The following is a 19,780-nucleotide window of genomic DNA, read 5'->3' on the forward strand; positions in this document are numbered from 1 at the left end:
GACTCATTTTTCAATGAATAACTAATAACAATAATAAAACAAATAAATTCGTGATATAAATCAAAAATCGTAAAATAAAAATTCGTGAAAAAAAGTGCTTTCGACAAAATACTAAAATAGAGATTCATCGACAAAGACTATTCACTTCTGCCTAGCTTAACAGTATGAGATTGCCGCAGCTGATGCTCTCTCAGGTTATTTCAGTTTCCGTTTTTAAAAGCGCTATATGTTGAGCCACCTCATCTAGATTCGGCATGTGACATTTTTAGCGGCAATCATTGGTCTATTTTCTAGCGTTGCCATTCGGGGAGTTATAATGAGGCTTTTTTTTTGTCGCCGTGTGAGAGAAATATGTATATAGATATATAATAGAACTAAAATCTAAACTAAAAGATTGTGAATTTATTAGACGATTTTAATGTTTCCGCGTAAATGCACTTCGCACCGCGAAAAAGATTCCCTTTCTATTGCCGATCAGAGCCAAAAACTGTCCTAAGCAATGACCCCACACCCCTACTTGAAATAGTTATACCTCGTTACCGTAGTCACAGCCACGGATCCAGATGAATGGCTAGGGAGTTCTTACTTAAGACCAGAGGTCGCCAAAATGGTCTATATAGACCCCCTGGGGTATATTTAACATAAGCGGGGGTCGATCTGTGCCAGGGGGTCGAATGGGGGTCGATCCGAACCGGAAGGGTCAATTGGTCGAAGGATTATTAGTATTTTTCAGATATGTGACAATTAGAAATAAAAGAAGAAGACTTGGAAATATATACAGGTAACCTTCAAAAATTGAGCGACGATTTTAAACTGCGTTTTGTTGATTTGGAAAACATTGACATCCCTGATTGGATTAATGTGCCATTTTCTGCTCAAATTGAAAACGTGGACATCAACCTGCAAGATGAGCTGGCTGAATTATTATGGGGATTTGAAGCAAAGACGCTTTTTAAAAATTTAACAATAAGCAAATTTTGGACAAATATAAATATAATGCAAAAATATGTAAAACTTTACGAAATAGCTCAGCCATTTATGATAGCATTTCCAAGTTCCTATATGGTTGAAGCCGGTTTCAGTCACGTAAATTCAATCTTAACTAAGAACAGAAATAAATTAAATGTGGAGTTTCGAGGGGATTTAAGATCAAAATTGACCAATTTTTAACCCAATATAACGAACCTTGCAAATTAAGAAAAAATAAAAAATAAAAACACCAGTCATTGATTAAGTAGCAATAAATCCGTAGCTACTTTACTTATTACTTCTACTTACTTATAATTACTTATTATTTCATAAATATTAAGGTATTTATATTTCAACATTAATATATTTTTGATAAAACTATTGTTATAACCACACTATTATAACTACACAACTATTATAACTACACTATGTACTACTACTTTAATAAATGCTCAAAATCATAAAATAAATGCACAACCACAGTATCTAATAGAGTTTTATTTTAATTAGCAGAAAATTACTTTTATGGGGGTGGATGGAAATTTCGAGAAATTATGTAGGGGTCGATGATCAAAAAAGTTTGACAACCCCTGCTTTAGACAAACTATAAACGCATCCTTTAAGTTTTGCTAGAGAGGGCAAGATGGATCGTCTTTAAGTATTGTATTATCTTTAACCCCTTAACGATCGGTTAATTTTCCAGAAAACGTTCATAAAAGTGCCTATTTTTTTGGCTTTTGTATTTGTATTACATATTTGATTAGTTCTGAAATCTAGTTTAAAATAAACTAACTATCTACAATTACCTTAAAAAATATCCTGGTACCGCTATCTGGTGTGTAAAATGAGAAATAAAATGTTTTCCGGGCAAAAGAAATGAAGTAGTTTTATTCTTATTGGTGCGTTGCTACTGAACACTCCCGCCCGTTAATATCACGGGAGCGAGAAATAGCGGGCGAAAACTCACCCCGTCATTTTCACGGGAGCGAGAAGGAAGGGGTTAAGGAGTCTATCAAGAACGATGATGATATTTGTAACATGAAAGAATAACATGCACTTTGTTATTTTTTTTTAAATTATTATTTCGAAAATTTCGACAATAGAACTGTCTTAACTGAAGATATTTCACTTACCTGTAAATCAATGTCCAAATCCATCAATGATCAATACTCGAATCATCCAATAGGAGTAATGCAAACCACTGGCTGCCATTTAACCACAAAATTACGGTAATTGATTGATTGATTCCACTCAAGTGAATAGTTCAGCCCCTTGCTCGGACTTTTTCATTAGGAATGTTTTTTTGAAAATGATCTATTTTGCTTGAGCGTTGTTTCTTAAATTCAGAGATTCTCAAACTGTAAGAAATCAGATCATTTAGTGAACTTATTAATTTTGTTCCCAAAAAGTAATTATTCATTATTATTAGAAAAATAATTATAAAACTCAATGAGCAAGTAAAATGACTGTTCAGGTTTTTATAGGGTCCTTCTTAGAAAACTTTTTCTTAGGCTGCACGACCCCCAAAACATCATAATGATTTTTCTTCTCTGCTGATTCCCTTTACCCCTTATTTTCTTTCAAACTCTAAATTTAATTGTTTCAGTTATTAAAAATAAACTGTAAATAATATTTAATTACAGAAATAAGTTAATAAAAATGTCAGTAGATTGGAATAGTGGCAACTACGTTTATAATTCAGTGTCGCTGCCATATTTTCGTTTTATTTAGTGAGAGTTTATCAAGAATGGTGATCATATTTATAGCAAGAGGGAATGAAATACTCTAAAATTAAGTTTTTTTTGCTTCATTGCAAAAACAATCAAATAAAGATGCGTTTACGTGTATTTATGTTATTGTTTCGAAATTAATTTCCTATTGTGCGTTTATGTAAAAACATAGAATTTTCTAATCAATTTTAAATCTTTTACTTTAGATTTTAGTTTTCTTACTTGCAAAAAGTATTTTAGTCATATTCTTATACAGAAAAGTAAAATAAAAAAATCTACTTTAATAATGCTTTCTGGAATTTATTCTTTAGTTTTAAAAGAGTAATGGTGCATGTCATTCTCATAAATACGTATTTAGTTAAATATAGAAATAAAATTAAATACGAAAAATTGTAAGAAATTAAAATATTTAAGAAAAATCTTAATTATATTTATACTTTTGCACGTATGCTTTTGTTTGTATGTACTTGTAATTATATGTATACCTTAAGCATTATATGTGTACCTTAAAGTACTAACATCTTTGCATTTCATAGAATTAAAATAAGACAAATAACCAAACAATTACAAAGAACATCTTACACTCAAAAAATAATAAACCCATCAATCTTAAGTAGTAGTTTAGTAGTTCGGCTTTTTACCGTAGTGTGGAGCTAAAAACATTACGTTCCAGCGTGTTGCTATTTTAGGGGAGCCGTAAAAATCCCTATGCTATTACTGACGCTAATTATTAATCAATTTTGATAATAGATAATAATGGTTATATAGTAACAAAAGCGGTTTTAATAGTTACCAAATAAACCAATAACCTAATATAGGTACTGCAATTATAGGTTTCTCAGTATCTCCTGAAAAAGATAAGTGCCAGAAAATTTCTTAATAAAGTGGCTGACTATCATGAATCGACCTAGAGCTACAGCATTGTTATATGAACACAGTTATTCTTTATTTTGATGGGTTGAACTACTTTGTTTTGATGAATCTAATAACGTAAAGCGACCGATGGAAAAGGTTGAAGAATAATAATAAGCATAAAAAGAAAAATTGGAATTGTTTTATCTTTAGTAATTGTGTCGGTATATGTCTTTCAATTTTGTGCATGATTTCTTATCAATATCGATTTATTGATTATTTACTTTTTTTCACCCCGAACGAAGAACGGGTATTCAGCTAGTTCATTGCAAAAAATGAATTGATTATTTTGATTAATGAATATGTGAGAGGTTTTAAATAAATTACCTATGAAGTGAATTTTGATTTAAATCTCAAACTTTCTAATTACTAAATTTTTAAACACTAAATTAAAAATTTAATCACATTTTTGAAGTTATTAATGTAAACTGATTGGTTTAACAAACAAAACGAAAAAAACTCAAAATTCGAATGAAACACATTTTCAGCAAATAAGTTTTAATGAATGATGCGTATGCCTTTCAGGTTATCTGAAACTTTAACGAACTTTAATTTGGACTTCTGAATAACGAAAAGATTCTAAAAACCGCAGGAAAGTTTCAATGATTGGCATATTAACTAATACATTTTTTACAATTACTTAAGAGTTCGTTAAATAAATCAGAACTCAATTTTTAAACATAAAACAATGTGATTTTCAAAAGTACAATACACATCTCCATTATTACAATGGGATACCTGCAAGTGACGTAGTGTAGGTATTTCGATCCTGATTGGTTGTTGAAACGTGGCATTTGTTTACATTAGCAACTGCTTACATTAGCAACCGGAGTTGCCAGGTACACGAAACAAAAATAGATCACGGTTACAATAAAGTTCAAAAACAAATAATAAATCTAAGTTAAGTAAAAGATGCTGATGAGATTGAATTATATTTCAACAAATTCGAAGTTCGATACGGCACCGTATTTAATTAACTTACAGTTAATTAACATTCTAACATACGGAAAGAAACTTAGCTCAACTTTAATACTCCTTTTTGCTCATAAGCGGTCAGCTGCCGCTGACTCCATTGGTCACTTGTGTGGGTATTCGTGATCTTCTTCGTCTTGAAGTGCAAGGAACAAATATCTTTCTTTCAAGAAGTTATTTAGCAAGAATGTGCAAAAATTTTATACATACAGTCGAACTCGTTTATAACGAGCACAAAGGGACCGTAACATTGTACTCGTTAAATCCGAGTGCTCGTAATAAACGGATCCTTAAGGCAGGCGTGCAACCAGAAGAGGGAGGGGGGCTTGGGAGGTCAAATGATTGAGTTTACTTAAAATTTAATTGATATTTACTTACTTTAATTACATTAATTAATTTAATTGGGTATACTATAGCCTACGTCACAGGTTGTGTTATTCCTACTAAATTTAACCCATGAACGGTATTTTCTGCGAGCCTAACTTCAAGCCACAAATAAACAAACGAAGTGTTTGATCGTTTAAATAGCTGCTCGCCAGAGTTTATTGCATTATAAAGAAAAGTAATTGATATTCGATTTTTGATTAATAATTGATTTATGTGGATAGTGGCATAGAATTTAGCATTGCGTCATGGTAAATGTTATTCCTACTAAGTGGAAGTAGTTGTGTTTTTTTTATATTATACCCAATTAAATACTTTTCTTAATTTAATGACAACTAACCTCCCCAACCAGCAAAAGATTAAAGCGATAAGGGCAATTAAATTTCAGTTCGCGGTTTTTTTTTTTTTTTTTTTTTTTTTGATTTTACGCATTTCTTATCATTTTGAAAAAAAGATAAGACAGAAAGGCTAGAAAGATGAGAAAAAAGATTTTCAGACAGAAAAATATTACTCGCTAAAACAGGGTCTTGATCGTTAAAAGCGACTTCTGTTCCATAGACTTAACATTGCTCCAACCAAATATTCTCGTTTCCCTCGGTAAATCCGAGTTCTCGTTAAATCCGAGCTCGTTATAAACGAGTTCGACTGTATTTAAAAACATAAAATAATAAAAAATATGAATATGTTAAAAAAAGCGAACAAAAGTTTTAAATAAAAATTTCATTGTAAAATGGACTAACATGTAAATACACGTGACAAATAGTGGTGGGATATATTTGAAAATTTCCACTCCCAACTTAAGACGTTTTTATTTGGGGAAAAACAAGACCAAATCAGAATATATTACAACAATTTTTTTGTTTACATTCTGTTTCTCTAAAGAGATCAGTGCTCATTGTTCCAACAAATTAAATTCGATAGAGAATGGCAAAAAAATTTCTTCCGTTTCCGGTATTTTGAATGCATTCTATAATATTTTCTGGGTGTCAATATTTTCCCCCCGATCTGTCGGAAAAGGAGAGAGATTTAGTGCGATCAATAGATCAGCAGGCGAGTGCAGTGAGAACTCTGTTAGAATTCAGGATAAAGCGTAGAAAACCTAATATCTCACTGTTTGCATTTCAATCGCTTTGCACTTCTGAAAAATCGCCAAACAGATCGCCAACAGTCACCCACTGTTCGACTGTCGGGATAGAACTTGATGTTTGTTGTTGGATCAATTCTCAAAATACAAACAAATAAATTAATAATTCGGTAGGAAGTTGTTTTTAATTCATTAGTACCTTGTTCCCTTCTAGGGGACGGTTCTAAAAGTGTCTCCACTAGAGTTATTAATTTTTTTTTCGAAAATAATTTCGGATAACCGAATTTTTAGCAGACTGCGAAGAAGGAGCCGCATTGATATTTTTACAGGGTATCTGCGCATCTGGAAAGTCATGAAAAATCATGGATTTTGGTATTGAACAAAATTTGTCATGAAATGTCATAATTTTACCTTTTTTTTAAATTATGAAAAGTCATGGATTTAAATCGCTGAAAAATCTAATTTTTAAAATAGAATTCACCCCTCCCCCCAATTTCAACGTGTTCCAAATATCTGAAATTGTAACAAAAAACCTACTCTGTCATCTTCTGTATTATATAAAACGCTAATACGTATGTATCAATAAAACCGATGATATTTCTTTTCTCGCGTTGGCAACAGTTTTCATTTTTATTTGACAGGATTCGGCGCACAAGCACGTAGTGAGCATCATATGGCTAATCTATATTATGTAAAACGCTAATACGTTTTAATCGATAGGCTTCGGCGCGCAAGAGCACGTAGTGAGAATCATATGTCTAATCGGGTGAATTCTCATCGAATTATCAAAAAATTTCTCACAAAATTATCTTCATCAAAGCCGATGCTTTACATCCGGCGTTCATATTCTTTTCATATTCTTTTACAACACATGGTTTGAGCTCTCTGGTGGGAAAGACTTTAAAACAAAACTTACAATAGTTACTTTTCTCAACAACTGAAATTTAGAATAGTGTGATTAAGAAAAATATGCGAACTGTTTGCAATTTCAAATTAATATTGAAATGCACAGGTTTAGAATTTTCTACAGTGAAAAGTTTTCGGAATTTCAGTGTTCAAAAAAGTATACAAAAGCTAGACGTTAAGAACGTATCCAATGAGCGAGCAAAGCGAGCATCGGATTGCGAAGCAATCCGAAATGAACTGCGAAAGCAGTTCCGGGGGTTGGCGTGTGCCAGCGAGCAGGGGGCGAAGCCTCCTATTATTTTAGTAAAATATAAAACGCTTTTATCGTGTTCTTTAAAAATTATGGTATTCTTTCAAAAAATGAAAGAACATTTCTATAGAGAATTATCTTTTAAACTTCTGTGATTTCATTTTATTTATGTATTATTTTTTTTTTTTTTTTGTCAATTTAAAATTCTAGTTGAAGCAAACCAGTCATTGGCGAATTTTTTTATTCCGAAACCAGAAAAGTCACTAATATTTCTTTCCTTTCTGATGAACAAGAAAAATATCTTCATAATATAATTCTGCAGAAAAAAAGAAAGAAAGAAAATTTTTTTCCAGCTATTTTATTCCAACTCTTTCTTTACTCTATTTTTTAAATTTAAAATCTATAAATATGAAGATGCTGAGTACAACAGTTTTGGTTATACCTATCATTTCAATAAATGTTCTAATAATGCTTTTTTAAATTTATTGTTGGGTTTTTGTCGGAGAAAATAGTAATTTTGTTAGGTCATTCAAAATTCTTGGAATTAGTCATGGAGTTGAAAATCTAAAATGTAGCAGATACCCTGTGTTTAGATAACATGAAAGTTCGTTTAAGCATTTTTTCTAATTAGATGAACAAAAATGTTCAAAAATAGAAGCAACTCAATGAGATGCACCGATTAACGCACACTCAAATTCCTAATTATATTACGACTCTTTTATGAAGAAATAAACTTCAAGCGTAGGATAAAATATTATGCATACCTTTCCTTGAAATTGCATAATTTTTAAAATTAAGAAAAGGCTGGTACACAATCATTCAAATGTGTTGTGTTGAAATTTTACAGTCCTTTGCAAACGCCATTTAAATAATCATATTTAACTATTTAAAAGACCCATTATCTTTAACTTAAGTGTTTAATTTGAAGAGTTTTTTTACTTAATCCCTCGTAGATTGAAATTCAAGAGATTGGAAACAATAATTCCGCTAACAAAACAGCTCCAAGCGTTATTTATGATAAATCATTCAGGCGAGCAGATTTTTAATTCCGAACATTTAACCTTGACATTATTTCCACGATTCCGATACGGTAGTATTGTAAGGGATTATTTATTTTGCAATTATATGCGTTGTTAGGCGATTTTGGATGAATAAATACAAAGTAAATTGACGACACTATAACATTTAATCTCTATATTTATTTACAAATTAATAGATAGATATAAGCATGATTGATTCAAGTTATTAAATACATTATTAATGAGGGAAAATATTTACATCCATTATTATTTTAATATCCAAATAATTAAAATTGCGTTGTCCTAGCAACGCATTGTTTACATTTATATAAGTTGAAACTTTGATGCGTGTGATTTTACGCACCACAGTATTTCCCATTGGACAATGTATTTCCTTTTTTTACTTGTTTTACATCGTCAAATAAATAAATACGATGTTACTAACATTGTTTCTCCACCTTATACCATAATCAATTGATTTTTTTTATATTTCGAAACATTTATAGTGCCGATCAGATTCTTGACGAAAAAAACCGTAATGCTTACCGATGAACAGTAAAAGGAAAATGTATCGCAGTTACGTATAATAACAACGTCTAAGAAAGCTAAACACTTATTAATATCATGTTCATGTTTTATACAATGCAAGGATCTATAGAATTCATAATATTGATAGCATGGTCAATGTTAGCATTATCTATTTATGCGAAAACAATCGTACAGTAAAGATATATAAAGTAAATAAGTAGCTAACTATTAATTATATAAAGTAAACTTTATAAACAAGAGAGTTTCACTTCCAAATAGTACATGCGCAGATCACCGAGAGGATCACCCAATGCTAAGTCATCCTTTATTCGATAAAATTTGCCATCAAAAGTGAAAGTACACTGCTCAGAACAAAAGCAGTTAAAGAGTACACATATTTCAATATAAACAATAAGAGAAAACATCTAAAAGATGGTTCTTATAGTTCAAACTAAAGAAATTTGAAATTAAAAACTCTAATTTTAAAGCATTTAATGTTTGTGAGATAGAAAAAAAGAAAAAAAAATTAAAAAAATTTTTTTTCATTTCTCCCTATCAAGTTTAAATGTTTAAATTGAATTCAAATTCATGTTCATTTTGAATTAAATTTAAACATGACACGGATTTAACATGAATTTGAATAGTTTATTTAATTTCAGATTTTACGCACATCTTAGTTTAGAGTTGAATTTATTGCATTTAACACTTGTTACAATACAACTGATATGAGGTTAAATTTCATTCTCACTATAATAGACATTTGATTAGCAATTTATTTTTTTAACTGGACATCTCCAAGTTCGTTAATTAATCAGACTGCATGAGGGTGCTGAAGGTCCGGGGTTCGTTTCCCGATAACGGTTAGAAGTCTACCCAATTTCAGGCCAGCACTAAAGGCGATGGACAATCAATGCTGACTACATTACCATCGCATCATGTCTTTGGTCACGAAATTGTGGAGTCTTAACCTTTACGACCCCCTCCTGGCTCACAATGAACTGTTGTAGCAATACATTACAAATGAATGCATCTTTTTTCTTTCTTCTTCAATTTTTTTTTCTCAATTTGTGTCATTTTTGTTAAAAATCGCTTTTGGCATTTCCCGGCAATATTTTCTCGAAAAAAATATAAATAATATTTAGATTAAAAAAATGATATTTATTCTAATATTAATATGCATTTAAAAAATACATCGCCTCAAGAGAAAATTCTTACAATTTGGTGTTTATGATATTGAATCAATGAAGAAACAGTAACCATATTTTTAGTGTGTAACTTTAAGATATAAATGTGCCAACTTTTTGTGTCGCAGCTTCTTACGAAAAACTAATAGCACTAAACTTAAATGCGATGCATTTTTCTAAGAATTAACATAAAAAATAAATTAAAAGACAGTTCCTACTTAAGTCAACAAGGAAGGATTTTATTTTAGTTACTTTTTATTAAATAATTACAATTTTTCTTCCATATAAAACTAAAATTAATTAATTGAATTTAATTAATGAACTAAAATTTGAAAAACAACATCAAGTATTTAGATCACGTGTCATCCATTAAAAGTTTAAAAAAATGTATCTCAACTTGAATGCACGAATAAGATGTATTTTATTAACGATTTAAAATGTAAACAAGATATATAAATATATAAAGGGAGATGGCCGTCCAGGTGGCCGAGTGGTTAGCGTGTCTGACTGCGGAGCCAATGGCCGCGGGTTCGAATACCGCTCTGGACATGGATGTTTCTCTCTCTGTGTTGTCTTCTGTTGTGTGAATGAGTGAATGTGGCCCACCCTATGAACGGGTTTGTGGCAGTATGGCGTGGGTAACGTTGCTCGCCTCCGTGACTTTGGTTCACAGGTGCCCACTGGGTAACGCTAAATGAGTAACAATTCCGGCATCTTCTATGGCGAAGAACGAAAAGTTCAGTGCCTGCCGTTATTAAAAAAAAAATAATAATAAATAAAATAAAGGGAGATGGTGAACTTATAGTAGGAATTGAAAAAAAGGGTCTTGGTATCAGACAACAAGTATAATTTTGGTGACTTGGACCACACATAATGTTCTTTATTGAATTTATCTGACAGAATATACAATAATTAAGTATTCAAATGGGCTCCATAAACTATTTTTTGTTCAAATAGAGCTATAAGTTAGAAATTATCACTGCTGTTATTTTTAAAATATATGAAAAACTGAATCGCTTACAGTAAAATTTGAAACAATGACTAAGGCTTAACCTATCAGAAAATATTCCATTTCGTTTTTCGCTCATTCCCATTTAATGAATGAATTAATATTTTTTTAAAAAAACTGTATTAACATCAAGTGTCATTCACTACAAGTTTAAAAAATTGTATTTGAAGTTGAGTGAATGAATAAAAAGTATTTTAATAACGATTGAAAATGTGAACAAGATATAGGGTGAGTGCGAACTAATAGAAGGAATTAAAAGAATTGCGTATTTTACATATTTTTGTGTTTTATGTTTTAGTTTCTTTTTTCATTCCAGAAAATATTTAAATTAATAAAAATACTTATATAATAAAATATTTATATAATAAAATATTTATATAATAAAATATTTATATAATAATAATATAATAAAATATTTATATAATAATAATATAATAAAATATTTATATAATAATAATATAATAAAATATTTATATAATAATAATATAATAGAATATTTAATTAATCATAGAGTAGATGATTTTTTCTTTTACATTCGTGTAGATCTAAGTACAAAGGAAATATTTTTCTTCTTTTCATTACTGCTTTTAAAATTACATAAACAATACAAAATACCAACACACTGAAGCAACAATTTTTAGGAAAACAAATATGAGTACGAAGCACTTATGCTAGCTTAAGCGAACAGAGGCCGATCGAAAAAGTTTTCATGGATAATATTAGTTTTAAATCTGCACTAATTAACATTTTATTTGTTCCTAACTTGACTAATAAATCAGGGAATATGTTATGAAAATTAAGGTTTGAACATTTATTTATTTTGATTCAAAGGGAAAAAATATTCTTCAAATGAATCGGAGGAGGAGAGACTAAAGAAAAATCGCCAATTCGGGTGTTCGGGAGTCGATAAACTGCTTCGATCATGCGTATGCATATTTGTGAGGAAAAGTTCGCTTTTTGGCGAGACTTTTCGATGTGCGAGATATGTGGAGTGTGACAAAAATGTACCTCAGGCGTAGCGACAGGTACTTAGGAGTTTATTGCGACTCCCTTTTACGACCTTCGCAGCTGACTGGAGTCTTCCAAAGTTTCTCACTAAACTAGATTTGCTCCTCCTCATCTCGGATCAAGAGGTTGCAAATAGTGCCATCTGTCGGCCTCAACACGAACGAACATTTCGAATCGTGTGTTTCTTAAAAAGAAAGGTTCCTCTTTAATGTAGAATTCGAGAGTGTAGTCAGAGAAGGGTACAGCGATGTTATTCTTGTTCCGGATTTGAGTAGATGACAGTTGATAAGTGACAGTGTAAATTGGTTTTTATTTCTCAATACCCGTTCTTCGTACTGTAAATAATGTAGTAATAATGTAAAAGCGTGGTAATAAAAATAATGACTAAAATTGGGCCGTAATCTATGTCACAAAATTAAGTACGAAATTGAAAGGCATAACAACGATAGAATATATAGCACTAGATTAGGATATTTCCTTACAGGCCAGTTATAGCACCCTTTTTCTTCAAAAACTAAAAATTGTAAGCGCTTTTAAAAAAAACTGCTAATCTTAATAATCTAAGGCAATTTCTAGAGCAAATCTCAAAATTTGATACACATTACTAAGTTTAATAGAGAAGAAGAGTTTTAAAACACAGGATAATAATTTCAAAATTGTAGAAAATAAATAAATAAATGTACATGGGATAATATAATGGCAAAAAAGTAGCGATCCAATGGCTGTTGGCAGATAAAATTTTTAATTGCATTTTCTTATATTTAGTTGCTTTGTAGCCAATAGCTACAATTCATTCTTTCCTCTACTACAATAGATAAAGTTAAAACCGCGATGCCTTAGGGGATAAAGCGTTCGCCAGATCACGGGTTAGAGTCCCTTTAGGTTTTCGCGGTTTTCCTCGCCATGTCGATACGAATTTCGCACTCAGCTCGCACCGTCCACAGTGTTGACATAAAATATCCTGAGTGGTAGACGGATTATGAGTTAGAGTCCCCTTGCCATCAGGATAACTATGGAAGGTTTTCGTGGTTTTCCTCTCCATGTAACGCAAATGCGGGTTGATCAAAAATTCCTCCACGAAGTCAAATTTCTACCAATATTTGATCCAGGAGTTCCCCATTAACTTGGATTGGGTTCAAAATTACAAGACTACGGAGTTGAACATTAATAGTCGTAAACCCAAAAATTGGGTCAGCTGTTCAAGGACGGTTAAAAGAAATAAAATGTGAAGCTAAAATAATATCTATTTTTCTTAATTTACTAATATTTACTACCATTCTGATGGTTAGAATAAGTGAAATACGCTTTTAGAAGTTTATTTCGAGAATATAAAGATTAACTATATTGGCATAACTATATTCATTTGTCATAATGCTAAGGCCAAGACATGATAGCCACATTTCCCGTAAACAAGACATTTTTCCGTTCCTTGTCTCTTTCTACAGGCCGTAAAAAAAGCGTTTACCTCGTAACTATATTAAGTCGCTTGAAACCAGAATAAAATAGCTTTGTTAGTACATTTGTTACCTATTTTAACCGCACCTATTACCACAATAGCAGTAATAGTTTAATTCAATTAAACTTGATTTTAAATTACTTGGTTTGATTAAAACACTTTTAAAAGGAGTAACTATAAACAAAATAAACACGTTGTATAAAATAAGCATTACCTATCACGTTCATGTGAATCAGTAAAATATAGCATAACAAGCAACAACAAAAAAAAATTTAAATGTGCAATGAACTTCTTTTACGATTAATTAGAGCTATTAGAGCTAATTGAAAAAAACAGAATAATTAAAAAAAATTTCGATAGCTAATGCTAAACCTTTGAGAAAAATTAATTTTCAAACGATCTAAATAAAATGTTTTTGGGATTGAGGGCTCTCCTTTTCACCTGCTATCCAAACTTCAGAACCCTAGCGGTCGATGTTTTATAAATAGAATAATTTATTTGACCTTTTTATATTTTGCTTAACGCTACTTCAGTGTTTTACAGACAAGGGATTTTATTTAGTATCTACATATATTCTTTTAAAATGCTCACCAAATTAATTGAAATCTTAAAAGCGTATAATTGTGTAGAATCAGTAGTTGGAAGTAGTTAACAGACAAGGAACAAGTAGTGAAACTACTGTAATCGCTACTTTTTTTTGTAGTTTGTAGTGCAGTATGCTACATTTTTAAAGAAAGTAGTGTACTGAGTAATGCGATACTAAAAACAAAAGTTCGTAGCGATTCCTGACAACTACTTTTAACTCTAGTTTAGATAAGAAACACGGATCTAACGCTAATAATTTTTCGAATTTGATGAGTACAAATCTGCAATAAAAATGATCCTGCAGTTGCAGCTGAGCGTTAAAAGAAATTACATATTTAAAATCATGTACAAGTAATATTTAAACTAGTCATTACAAAAAATAGATAATTAGTCACTTACGTTACACTTTCACACACTTGAAACATTCATGTTATTTCAAAGGAAAAGAACGTATTTATCGATGTACTCAATTTCCTAGAGGAATAAAAAAAAGCATTAAAAAATTTCAAGTATTTGATAATTTCACATTTCTTAAATGCGAAATTATCAAACCACTGTCGAAAAGAGCATAAAAAGTTGAATATGCACAAATTCGAAAAATAATTTGTGGAATGACAAACTGGCTCATTTAAACATAAATAACTATTTCTTAATTATTCCCTTATATTTAATGTGAGCCAAATTTCTTATTCAAAACCATTTTGAACATAAGTGTAAATTAACTTCTCCAGCAAAGTTCGTCTCTTTAAAGTATTGAAGTAGTTACTACAACTTCAAACTTCGTAGTTACTAGATTTTTAAAAAAAAGTAGCTATAGTTGTAGTTAACTAGATTTGTAACAAAGTAGCTGTAGTAAACTACAAAAATAATGTAGTTTTTCCTAATATAGATGGTTGTTGTAGTTAATTTACGTCGCACTAGAGCTTCACGATGAGCTATTGGCGACGGTCTGGGAAACACCCCTGAGGATGATCCGAAGACATGCCATCACAATTTTGATCCTCTGCAGAGGGGATGGCACCCCCGTTTCGGTAGCCCGACGACCTGCACGCGAAGTCGAGCACTTTACGATAGAACAGTTTAACGAGGACCAATACCTCTCATCCTCGGTCCCTACGCAGACTGATCCAAGTGGTCACCCACCCACACACTGACCGTAGCCAGTGATGCTTGGCTTCGGTGATCTGCTAAGAACCGTGTCTTAACGATCAGTCCACTGCAGGACCCTAATATAGATGGAGATGGATTAAACAATGCATTATTTCGTGCAGTTCTAGAATCACTGATTAGTTAGAATCGCAATCATAAAATTGGAATCATAGCTTAAAAAATTGAAAAATTTTGGACAAATAAAAAATAAAGCAATAAAAAGCATTTAATAGTAAATTACAATTATAGTAAAACAAAGTAATATGAAGCAAAAATGAATGAATACAAAATTTATTCAATAGGTAACAGGAATCAAATGGTATTTAAGCAATGAAGCACTTTGTTAGCACAAAATTACTCTAAATTTTCAAGTCGCTATCAACTTTTTTGAAACTTTTTTTCGGTATGAATATATAGCATTCTTTTAATCAAATTTCTATGTCCAAAATGAAGTCGAAATGGGTTATATTTAAGCTAGAAATAAACACTATTTTAAAACCGTCATTGAACAGCTGACCTAATCTTTGGGTTTACGATTATTAAAGTTCAACTCCGTAGTCTTGTCATTTTGATGGAACTTACCCTCATTTACGTCACATGGAGAGGAAAACCTCCCATGGTTAGCCTCACAGCAAGGGGACTTTAACCGATGATCCGTCTACCACTGAGGATATTTTTTACGTCAGCACTGTGGTCGGTGCAAGCCGGATGCGGAATTCGTATCGACCAGTCATTGCTGGGTTTCTAACCCGGTTCTCCTCACTAGAAAGCGAACGCTCTATCCCTTGAACTATCACGGTTTAGAAATAAACACTTCTAGGAGGAAAAACATTCGAACTACTTTGATAGATTGGAAGTGTTTCTAATACAGTATACTCTCAATACCTCAAATTTGAAGGAACATTAAAAAAAATTCGAGATAAGTTCAGAATTAAATATGTTCTAAAAGGTAGAAAAATATATTCTAAAATAGTAATTTATTGTATGTCCCGACCCGCCCATCTATGGGCATACGTGAGAGGCATTAAAAACACAAAATTTACATCAAGTGGATGGAAGGCAACAGGCCATCGGATACAAAATTTACAATACACAAGAAAGATAAAGAACAATTCATAGCGGTAAAGTAAGTAAAAACTGGTTGTGTTTTGAGCAAGAGACAGCCGAATCAAAAGATCCATATATCAGGTCTACAGACCCTTATTATGGCCGTGCCTCGCCGCTATAAGAAGCACCAAAGACATTCACAGGGGATAAAACATTGGCAATACACAGACAAAAAAGGAAAATTAAAAATATATAACAACGACAAGTTAAAAGAGCAATCACAAGCTAAAAGGGGAACAAAGTGATCAAGATAGTTAAAACCATGAATCAATAGGGACTCATGAAAATAAAACCAACCAGTGGTAATACAAAAAAGTTACATGAAAGTTAAAACCAGCAACAAGTCAAAGTCGGAGAGGTATACAAGTCAAGACTAGCAAGAAGTTTAAACACAAGAGGCGCACAAAGTAAAAGCAAGCGTGCCCGGATGCCGGCCGATGGCTCTACTGGGGGAGCGAAAATAGTAATGTAAAAAGTATACTTATGAAACATAGGAATAACTACTGATGAATATAGAAGTAATGATAGTTCACTATACTTCTAAATACAATAGTGATTATTTTATTTTTAAAAATTTGACAGAAATAACTATGCATTAAATAGAAAAAAATCGGTTTATAATAAACTTACATTGTGATTTTTTCGAAACTAATCACTTTCAATTTAGAATAAAAATTAGACATAACAAGGCTTTGAGAAAGAAACCCTTCGACACAGGAATATTAAAATTAACATTAGGTGGATATATAACACCAAGAGGAAAAATATTTTTTAGACTTAACAAAATTTTCGATGCATCGAAGTTCGATATATCGAGAGTATACTGTAATTAATTTTTCCACTCTTCTCTGGTCAAATAGTGATTCAGAAGATTTTGATAGCTCTTCTCAAGAGCTATCTTGAACTTTTAGTTAAATTTTGGATTTTATAGATATTTTATGTGTTTAACTAACTTTTGATGATTCGACAACACAATACCTTTAATAAAAAGATGGAAAGTAAATGCTGCATTAAATTCGAAAAATTGCGATGAATTTTTAGAACTTTAATTGGTTTTTCCACCAAACTTTAACAGCAATAAAATTATATGCTTCGTGGTTTCGTGTCAGTCATTTTAAATACACATTTTTCAGTTTTGGGTTCTTTTTTTAAATTTAAAAAATCCGAAAAATTTATTTACCGTTAATTGTTAAGCAGGGTCCGCTCTAAGGATTTCGAATTATTACACTGTAAAACATTTAGAGCAATGTTGCTCCAAGCATTGGTATTCATTTGCTGGCTACATAAAGTGGTGCTCAGTTTTATTATACATTGGTGCTTTCACAGCGAGAAAAAGTTACGCCAAAAATGGGTATTTTGAAAGATCCCTACTCTTCAAGTTGTCTACATCTTTATATATCATCTTTACATAACATCTTTCTTCAAGTTGTTGTACGTAAAATTAAAATTCTTTTTTAAATTTCATTCGTTAAAGCACCAATAGATGCCATAGAGTTAGTACCACTAATGTTTTACCGAGAAAATAAAAAAAATTATTTTCATTTTAGGCCGAAGCAAATTCTTATTACTATGTATTTTGAAATTATTTTATTATTTAAAAATTAAAATATTGTCACAAATAAAAAATTTTATACAAAAAGTTGACAACTATTGGATTGGTCAACCCCCAATCTCTAATTAAGGAAACAATCCAATATTAATTACATTGACTTATGGAAATAATAAATTTGAAGTAAATTAAGAAATATAAAAGCAATGACATAACTTGGAAACATTAATAAAAAATATACAGATCCAGATCAATATTCAAACATAATTTATTCATTTACAATCACTTTGATGTTTGTATACATAGACAGAGTGTAATAATTTTTATGCAAAATCTTAAAATTAAATATATTATACTTTTTATACATATCACAACATTCATTAAAAAAATACAAAATATTCACTCAAAAGTGTGATAGATAGTATGTTTTTGTTACTAAGAGAGTGCATTCAATTCAAACTTTATTTTTAATTTGCAGTAATTTAAAATAAAAATTATATGTTATCACATGCCTCAATGTTTGCAGTTTTGAAATTTGGGATCTGAAAATAATTTTCAATAGTTTAATAAGATACTAAATTTCTTGATATACTTTGCCTCATCTGAATTAAAATTTACACTATAACTAAAATACTTTTTTTGCAAACATAATTTACTACTTGATAAAAAGATTAAAATTTCACTCAGTTTGGAAAAAAAAATACTGTAATTCTTTTACAAATAATTAAATGGTGGTGAATATTTGAGAAAAAAAGCAATATTGTTATTAGATATTCATTATTATATTCATTATTATATATTCATTATTATATATTCATTATTATAGATTTTCCGGTGCTATTACTTTAACTGCTAACATATTTCAATTGATAAACCCATACGGAAAAGAAAAAAAAACACTTTCTTTCCTACCTTGTGCACCCAAGCAACTGAAGAAACCCAGTTTCCATGACAACGGCTTGAGGTAAAACGGAGTATAATTCGTTTAGAAAATTTTACTACAAAAGCATTTAAGACAAAATTCGCACAGCAAAAAAAGCATAGACAAAAATTCACGTAATTATATGACATTACAAATTAATATGAGCAATATAGAACATGAAAATCAAAGCAAAACCACAGATATTGAAAAAAAGTTTTAATCCTAACAGAAAGTTCTTACTATTATTATTTTTTTGTTCGGTAGAATACAATTAAAACACGAACCTAACAAGTTTTCACCGGCAATAAATTTGGAATTTGCTGCTTACAATTGCCGTATTTACAGTTTATTTATCACTGGTTTTGCACTTTTTGTGCGCATAAAATGGATGCATCGTCTTTTATTTAGTTAAAAAAAGCTAATATAGATTTAAAATATTTAATTATTCATACAGCGAATACAGTTTCCTAGAAGAAATTTGAAACTACTTCTTTAGAACATATAAGAAATTTTTTAAAGATATGAAAGAAATGAACTGTCATTATTACAAATAAATGAGAAAAGTTTACTTACCTGCAAAAGAAATAGACAATTTCAAAGACAACTTTGCATGAGATGATGACAAGCTTCGACAACAAAATCGTTCATTAGTCAACAGTTTCGAAATAAGTTATCGGTCATTGTTAAAGCTTGTGCCTCTCATAGTACGAAACTTTGGTGCACTGTAGTCAGCACTGTAGTCGGTGCAAGCCGGATCGACTGTGGGATCATTGGTGGGAATCGAACCCGGTTCACCTCGTTGGAAGGCGAAAGCTCTATCTCCTGAGCCATTACGGCTCAAGTTGATACATATAAAAAAATCATTCGCCAAAGCACAATTTTATTCTCCTAATTTGCGATTTTATCGAATTTGGCGAGGTAGCAAATGCTTAGCAAGGGCCCTGTTAAGGTCTATGAAAAATCTAAAAGTGGAAAACTGTGAACTATTTAAAGATCTTTAAAAAAAACTGCTGATGGCAGAATTGTATTGGAATAATTTTGTGTGAAAAAATGTATC

General features: G+C 30.9%; 1 long non-coding RNA gene across 1 annotated transcript in view; it reads right to left on the reverse strand.

Moving 5' to 3' along the window:
• Positions 1-19,434, reverse strand: part of LOC147816656 (uncharacterized) — a 109,341-nt gene extending 89,907 nt beyond the window's left edge. Inside the window, exons 1-3 of the long non-coding RNA XR_015428634.1 lie at positions 19,297-19,434; positions 14,396-14,470; positions 2,103-2,327 (exon numbers count right to left, since the gene is read on the reverse strand). This is a non-coding gene — a long non-coding RNA (uncharacterized LOC147816656). The remainder of the gene's footprint in view (positions 1-2,102; positions 2,328-14,395; positions 14,471-19,296) is intronic.
• Between the last annotated feature and the right edge of the window lie 346 nt (positions 19,435-19,780).

Source organism: Parasteatoda tepidariorum, chromosome 1 (genome assembly GCF_982258835.1).
Source record: "Parasteatoda tepidariorum strain Cologne lab strain chromosome 1, Ptep-v5.0, whole genome shotgun sequence".
NCBI classification, from domain to species: Eukaryota; Metazoa; Arthropoda; class Arachnida; order Araneae; family Theridiidae; genus Parasteatoda; species Parasteatoda tepidariorum.